The sequence below is a fragment of the Triticum dicoccoides genome, chromosome 6B, assembly GCF_002162155.2.
Source record: "Triticum dicoccoides isolate Atlit2015 ecotype Zavitan chromosome 6B, WEW_v2.0, whole genome shotgun sequence".
NCBI lineage: Eukaryota > Viridiplantae > Streptophyta > Magnoliopsida > Poales > Poaceae > Triticum > Triticum dicoccoides.
In genome coordinates, this window is record NC_041391.1 from 139,167,757 (window position 1) to 139,175,858 (window position 8,102).

At 42.4% G+C, this 8,102-nt stretch overlaps 1 long non-coding RNA gene across 1 annotated transcript; it reads right to left on the reverse strand.

The window, feature by feature from the left end:
- Positions 1–2,518: 2,518 nt before the first annotated feature.
- LOC119324678 lies at positions 2,519–5,631 on the reverse strand. Its single transcript, XR_005157072.1, has 4 exons — positions 4,851–5,631; positions 4,708–4,745; positions 4,484–4,620; positions 2,519–4,171 (listed from the first exon to the last, which is right to left on the reverse strand). It is a non-coding gene; the product is annotated as an uncharacterized LOC119324678 (long non-coding RNA).
- Between the last annotated feature and the right edge of the window lie 2,471 nt (positions 5,632–8,102).

Here is an 8,102-nt window from a genome sequence, read left to right on the forward strand (position 1 = left end):
ACTGACGTTGCAACAAAGCGTGTTAACCTCCAATGGTGTAATGCCGCACTACTTCATTCATGAAAAATACAACAGAGAAACAAGAAATCCACCAAGCATATGACCAACAAATAGATGATATAAAGAAAACGTTATAGAAAGGCGCATCTCTACTTTTTATCTTTACTACTATTAATTAAACAATTAAACGTATTCATCTCCTTTATTTTTGCGAGGCATAATATTTGTGTTGCCGCTTATCCTCCTTCTCAACCTCGCCGGCGATGGCGTCGGTGTTCACACAAAACAAAACAAAAACGTGTTTGAATATGTTTAATCCTAAGGCGTCTCTCTCTCCCTCTCTCTCTCTTCCCTCTCTCTCTCTTGCTTTGTCTCACTCTCGCGATGAGAAATCTGTTGTTTTTTCCTGCGACATTTTTTAGAGGTATACATGTGTAGTTATCGATGTTTTCTCTTCCCTGTATTGTTATAGTGGGGTGTTTATTTGCAATTCGGGTCACCGTCGGTACGAAAGGAAAACCGATCTTACGCTATAAATTATAACTTTGCCCCCAAAATGATATTTTAAAAATATTTAACAGGTAAAATTAACATCATATTTATATTCCACATATTTTTCTAATAAAATTTCATATATAATATGTTAAAATCGAAGCTACGGTTTAGAAGATACGGATAATTTAGAAAATCATTTATTTGACTTAAATATATTCCAAAATAATATTTAAAAATACTTAACAGGTGAAAAAAAATCTTAAATTCATATTCTACATATTTTTCTAATCAAATTTCATATATAACATGTTCAAATCTAAGTTACGGTTTAAAAGATATGGATGATTTAAAAAAACATTGTTTGACTTAAATATGATCCGCGGATGAATTACCTAAAACATCAGGGGGGGTTCGAAAAATGTAAAATAACGGTTCGGGTGTGACTTAAATCCGGACTGCGGGTTGATTTCAACAAAATATAGGGACTTTTGTGTAAAATATAAAAAAACGATTTGTTTTAACTTAAAACGGGATTGCGGTTGAATTCTCTAAAATAGAGGGACTTTTTTGAAAAATGCCATGACGGATGGAAGAAACCCAATTTGCTAACACAATTAAACATATTCATCACTAAGTGCACCCAGCCTAACGTACACATAACAACACAGATCAATTGCAACCTTACAATTAGGACCACTTAACTTGATTTAACAGTTAAGATTATACTAACCCTTCATCCGAAAGTGCGTTTAGTAAACTAGTAAGCGTGCACGTGCAACGCACGTAAGTTTAGAATTTTCTTCAATATTTTGATTATCTGAATCAAATTTTTGTTCATAATATTTATCATAATAACATGTTATGATTTAACAGTAATTGGTATACAATGAAATTATATAATAATCCAAACTCTAATTTCGGCGAACAACCTTTGCTAGCTAAATGTGTCCATGCCATCCAATCCCCATCTTGCAACTGTGACCCCGATGGTTTGAATTTTTGAACATGGTTGTATCTTTCCTGCCGCACACAACACTCTACTTTCCGTCGATGGTTTGAATTTTTTAACATGGTTGTATCTTTGCTGCCGCATGCAACGCTCTACCTCCCGCATCACGCCAAATCTTGTTTTTGGGCATCACCAACGCCTTACCTCCCGTGCCATGCCAAATTTTCTTTTCAGGCATCACCAACGCTCTACGCCCTGCGTCAATGCCAAATTTTCTTTTTGGGATTATCACCGGGGGATTTTGTCCACCTAAATATAATCAAACACCATGGAGGCAAGCTCAAATTGTTGTTAGCTTAGGTCATCTCAACAACACCTAGAACAACAACCAGTCAACCAACCAAGCTAGAACAAACAGGGCATACCAAAGCATCTACTTTTTATCAACATGGGATAGAATGTTCAAAACAATGCCATCATAATCAACATGTGCAAAACAACAACAACAACAACAAAGCCTTTAGTCCCAAACAAGTTGGGGTAGGCTAGAGGTGAAACCCATAAGATCTCGCAACCAACTCATGGCTCTGGCACATGGATAGCAAGCTTCCACGCACCCCTGTCCATAGCTAACTCTTTGTCGATACTCCAATCCTTCAGGTCTCTCTTAACGGACTCCTCCCATGTCAAAATCGGTCGACCCCGCCCTCTCTTGACATTCTCCGCACGCTTTAGGCGTCCGCTATGCACTGGACCTTCTGGAGGCCTGCGCTGAATATGCCCAAACCATCTCAAACGATGTTGGACAAGCTTCTCCTCAATTGGTTTACGCCCCAACGAAAAAAATCTTTTGGGTTTCATCTCCATAAGAGTGGCTGAGTTTTTACGTTGGCTCGCCAAGCCTATCACAACCCTCCTCCTTTACCCGGGCTTGGGACCGGCTATGTTGAGACAACATAGGCAGAGTTATCATAATCAACATGTGCAAAACATAGCAAAAAATAAGGAGATTCCATTCTTTTATGCGAGGCAATGAGCAACTTCAGCAGCCAGTGTCCTATCACCTAGCATGAAGACTGGGAACTTTGTCGTTCCAAGATATCCTTCAATATTTCACAAAACTTCAGGAAATCACAAGTACAAATACTTCGACAGCATGAAAATGAAAAAAAATGAAATATTTGAACAAAAGAAAGTCATTGTATAGCAGATCTCAACCCAACTTACATGGCATCTTGTTAACCTAAATATTTCATAATCCGAAGAAGAAATTAAGGTGCGTGACGAAACATCAGCAATATAAACTCGCATCGATTTTTTCTCTGAGAAAATAGATTTCTGGACACCGGAGATCAAGATTCCATCCCATGATTTCATAACAATCAACATGTACATGGCTCTCTAGTTATATTGTAGCCACTACCATGGATGTAGTTCTCCTCATATGGCTCGAAAGAAACATGATGCCCTGGGTTTCTGAACCTTGACCCACGCCACCCATCTATTTGTGACAATTTATGCCCAAATTTATATCTGAAATGTATGCCTAGATATTTAACACACGAGCAATAGAAAATCTAAAAACATAAATCGCCTAACCTTCTTTTTCATATGACTCATGATACAACAAGAAATATGATTTTACGATGTTTCGTCATGCTTACATGAACCAGAGCTACCAGGCACCAATATTCCACCATTTGACAATAACTGTAACAATGAAGAAAGGCTACCAGACCACATCTTTTACTACATAATGGAACACTAATGTGCAAACAAAGGCCAATATTGCTTCAATGAAGCATTCATATCATCAAGTAAGAACGGTTGCATGTTTATCACCTTCTCCAAACCAATGAAATTGATGTTGTAACACATTGTGCATGCTAAGAAAGAAATTGATGAGGACAATATTACATTTCTTCTTACAGCAGCATACATGCACCATATAAGAGGTCTAAATCTTGATGATAGGTTCATGCATAAAGGAAGCGAATTTGAAAAACATACCAGAATCTTAAGAAATGATCTTAACTCCATGCAAAGTTGCTTAGTAGGAAAAATAGCAGTGAAGGATCAAGGTGGACAACAAATAACATTAATATAATACTCCTTCAAGGTAAATAATAAAAAATGAAATCATAGTGGGTACAAGTATTTTGAATAGTGAAGAGAAGTACGATATACGTGCAATGCACATTTCCAAAATTCATATATATGAATATATGTAAATATAAGTTTTGCTAATGTCATAGTTTGCCATACTTCACTAACATTTTATCATGTCAAATCATTGGTGGACATCCCCTTTGTGCTGCAATTTTTAATTTTGTTTAACTTCCTATCTCCACTTACATCATGGATAACATACAACAAAATTTAAATGAAATTCAATAAACTTCTATCAGATGATATGACTGTGAAGATCAGTGCAGGTTATGTCATTGAGCATCATCTACTTACCCTTCAAAGTGTGACCGTAATCCAAACTACAATACATGAATTACCATATAGCTACCTTATGGGGCATATATGCCATATCCTCATATCTTCTTGTTTGGAGTTCACCACTTGCATAGTCTTGAATGGAGAAGATTGAACATGCTCTCGTACAACTGGGCAATGGTGTGGAACTCCATAAGCGATGGCGACGGTGCCGGATACAGTTGTCCGTCCGGCATGATGGAGAAGCTTCAAGAACTAATTTTTTTATTCCTCGCCCAGGATCTGTAATGAACATGTTAGTACACAAATTAATTTACCAACATAGTGCACAAAACAGACAATCGAATTCTAAATGTGGCCTCACATGCTAATAATTCTACATACATGTATGTTGTTCAATCCATCTATGCTATACAATCCTATTGTACACACAGGGAGTGAAGCGTGTATGGAATTAAACAAGCTAGTTGTAGACATGCTAATAGCATCAGTTTTGTGTTAACCACATAGTACTGCACTGCCATGTACAAAATCAGGAGAGGAAGGTACTTTCTCTACTTGCACGGGAGAATCTTGAGACAAACTCTACGCTACCTGGACGGAGAATCTTGTGGCGGAGATTGGGAGGAGGTAGCAGAGGTGTTCTCGACAGCGGCGTGCAGTGGGCGGGGAACAAAATCAAGCAAGATATTCAGCGTGTCTTCCTCACGGACAGTCTCAAGGTACTTCTTCTGAAACCACAGAAAATGGATTAAGTAACTACGTGCTACAAGTTTAAAAAAAGGAATCTGATATGTAGTCGAAATTTATCTGTTCACCACAGAAAATGAGGAGCTTCACTTCTTCCTCGAGTTCTCTTATATGCGCGTGATAGTAGAAACAAAAGCCAGAAATCACTTCACATGAAGAAAAATCAGAACAATTAAATTGGTAACCAATCTGCTGTGGAAGTGCTACTCACTTGGGCTTTCTCCCAGCTCGCGGTTGGTGCTCCCGATCAAAGCTGGAACCAAAATCAAACAAAGGAGAGACTTGGTGTAACCTGCAACGAATGACTCCAAGTCTTTAGACAATACGTACAAACCAGAAAACCAAAACGTGCAAATCCCCAAATCCCACGACTTGCTTTACTGAGAGGAGCTTGCCGGTGTCCAAATTTATCTCGAGGTAGACCTTCCAAAACATACAGGAGCCGGTTATCTCGCCCTTTCGCCATCAGATCGACAGGATCTCTCCTGCTCGTCCGCTCCCGTTGACGGTGTCAGCGGCAGCAGGCGGCATGGCGGCGAGGGGCTCTTGCAGATGAGCCCGAGCAGTCCCATCCCCCTTGCGGAGGCGCGAGATGATCCGGACGCCGATCCCGCCAAGGGGCCCGACAGAGTGCTCCGTTGCGGCGCCGCTAAAGCAGAAGTTGACAAATCGCCGGAGTCGAATAAATCGTGGGGCGCGAGCCCGCTGCTATTCGAGGAAGGAGATGGACCCGCCGCCGCCGACGCAGGCCGAGCCCGCTGCGTCCACCGCCGCCGACGCCGCCACGGCCCGCGTCCGCTGAATCCGCCACCGCCGCCGCTAGAGAGGGACACTCGCGTCGGTGACACAGGCCGAGCCCGCTGCATCCCGCGCCGCCGACGCTGCTTGAGGCAGGAGAGTGACCCCGGCGCCGCCGACGCGAGCCGAGCTTCGCCCGGCGGCGTCCTGTAGTGAGGAGAGGGAGGGGAGGTGGAGAACCAGCGGCGCGGAATCGACCTGTGTGTTGCAGTAGGGGCGAGCGGGGATCTGGGGATGGAGCAGACGTCTGCTTGGGCAGAACATTTGATCTCAATCGTTGATTTGCATCACGGACTATTGATGTAATATGGACTGTACGATGTGTTTAAGTTAATCTGATCGGAGGGTTCTGACAGTCTTGTGTACAATTTGTTGTGTGGCTTTAAGGGAGTTTATGTTTGCTTTTTTAATAGTAGTATAGAAGTATAGATTAACCTGGCGGACGAAAACTCTGCCGAAGCAAATTGTCCCGCAGCCCGCGTCAACCCCCATATAGATCGCTTCCTTAATCCAAGGAAAAATACAACCCGGTCGCAAACAGATACGGAGCGAGCGATGTGGTCAACGCCATGCGGCGGCGCTAGCTCGATGTAAGGAGCAGTGTTGAGCATGGACTCCGGAGGGGCTGGCGTGGATTTGGCCGAAGTCAGCCGGATGGGTCGACGACGGGCGGCTCCGGCGGGGCTGGCATGGATCTGGCGGATGGTAGCCGGATGGGTCGACCACGGGCGGCTCCGGCGAGTCGGAGGGACGCCGGTGGCAGCTGACCTCCTCCCTGGCTAGCTGCGGTTCCAGGGAGAGAGAGCTTCGAAGGTGAGGAGCTAGAGACGAACAGAAGGGAGGGAGATGAGGAAGGGCAGGGGCGCGGCCGGTGGCCTCGACGGTGAAACTCCGGTGGTGACATCTACGGCGAGAGGTGGCGCATGGCGCCGATGCGAGCCTACGGGGCGGTGACTGGATTGATCTGCGGGACATCCCCTCGCCCTGAGACGGCTTCCGGCGGCGGACTGAGAGGTCAACAACCCCACAACGGCGTCCTCACGGAGGCCAATGACCAGACTCCACTCGCCCTCTCATCGGAGCCATCATCGAAGACCAAGCTTGCCGTTCCACGACCGCATGCGTACAGTGGCTTGACTAGATTTCTGACTTAGATATTGATTCAGTACTACTCGCTTAACTTATTAGGAAGTGCTGATCACAGGTGTGTCGATCTTGATCATCTAATTCGTTGTCGTCATATTAGCAAAGTGCTGATCGTCTCATACGCACGGGGCTTTGCAGCTAGATAAAAAAGATCGAAAGCAGACAGACGTATTAGGAAGTGTTGGTGTTGTGGAAGACCCAAAAATATTAGTCACCGATCTTATTGAAGCAGAAGACCCAACATGCAGTGTGGGTCATGACTCATAAGTTCAAGGCGTTTGAGGTATAGTAGATCACAATATCATTTTTCTTCTTTACATGATCATAAAAATGACTTAGGTATATTGTGATCAGATGATTTTCTGGTATCATCAAAATTTTCTTCTTGGTTGCAGGAAGAAAAATGATAATATGATCAGATGATTTTCTGGTTGCAGGGAGAATATATAGAATACATATCAACCATGGAGGTCAGTTTTTACTTGAATTTTTCTTGCGGCCATCAGGATGTTTGTGTAGGTCTGCTCTGCAACACGGCTGAACATTATGTTGTTTTCGGTTGACAGAAGCCATATCGTCAAGTATGTAAATGTAGCTTGGAAGACAAAGGAAGCACAACAAATGGAGGTGTTCTGTTTAATCCACCCTCCCAAAATTTTGGGACGAATCTAAGACAAGAATTTTGGGGCGGAGGGAGTATGTAGCAATGGGGCCTATCTGCCGTCTCAAAAATGAGATGGACATCAGATATTATGAAAATAATTTTTCCAGCAAAAGATTATCTCAATGAACACCAGTGTGTCTTGCTCACTTTAAGTTTTCTTCAACATCAAACTCAGATTCGCAAAGCTATCAACCATTACATGTCAAAGTTATGACAAGTATGAAGTATGGCAAAATCATATCGAGAAGGATGTTACTCCCCCAGTCTTCGGTATCTAAACAGCTCCTATGTGCAGGTAGCAAAGGCAACAATTCAAGTATTGAATTAACATAAAGAACTAAGGGAGAACCGTCCATTTGAAAAGCTCAAAGTCATTGGTTCGCATTGGTGCGATTATATCAAAGATTCAATGGAAAAGAAGGTTAGTTTGTTGACCATCTTGACTACATTTTCGTTGTTTCTTATTAGTCCTGAGATGTAGATATACTGATAATCATTCTTCACCCCTTATGACTGCGTGATTATCACATTGTATTGTGTTGTGTTACAAATTGTTTTTGAAACGTAATTCCTGCCCATCATTTGTTCAAAATTGGAAGTATATAAGGAAGATCAGAAATCATATATATTAAGATGGTAATGAGAAATTTTCTTGCTAAGATTATAACGTGCATTGCACGTGCAGACTTACTAGTAGTAGTCAAAAGGGTCAAATAAATGGGCCCAGGATGTGTTCAAGATCATCAAACAAAGAAGTTGGCTATTGGGCCTAGGTTGGGCTTGAGTATAGTGGTTTGTTGACCTAAATTTGAATTCCGTATCTCACAATAAATTTTGTCAAACCACCCCGAGCAG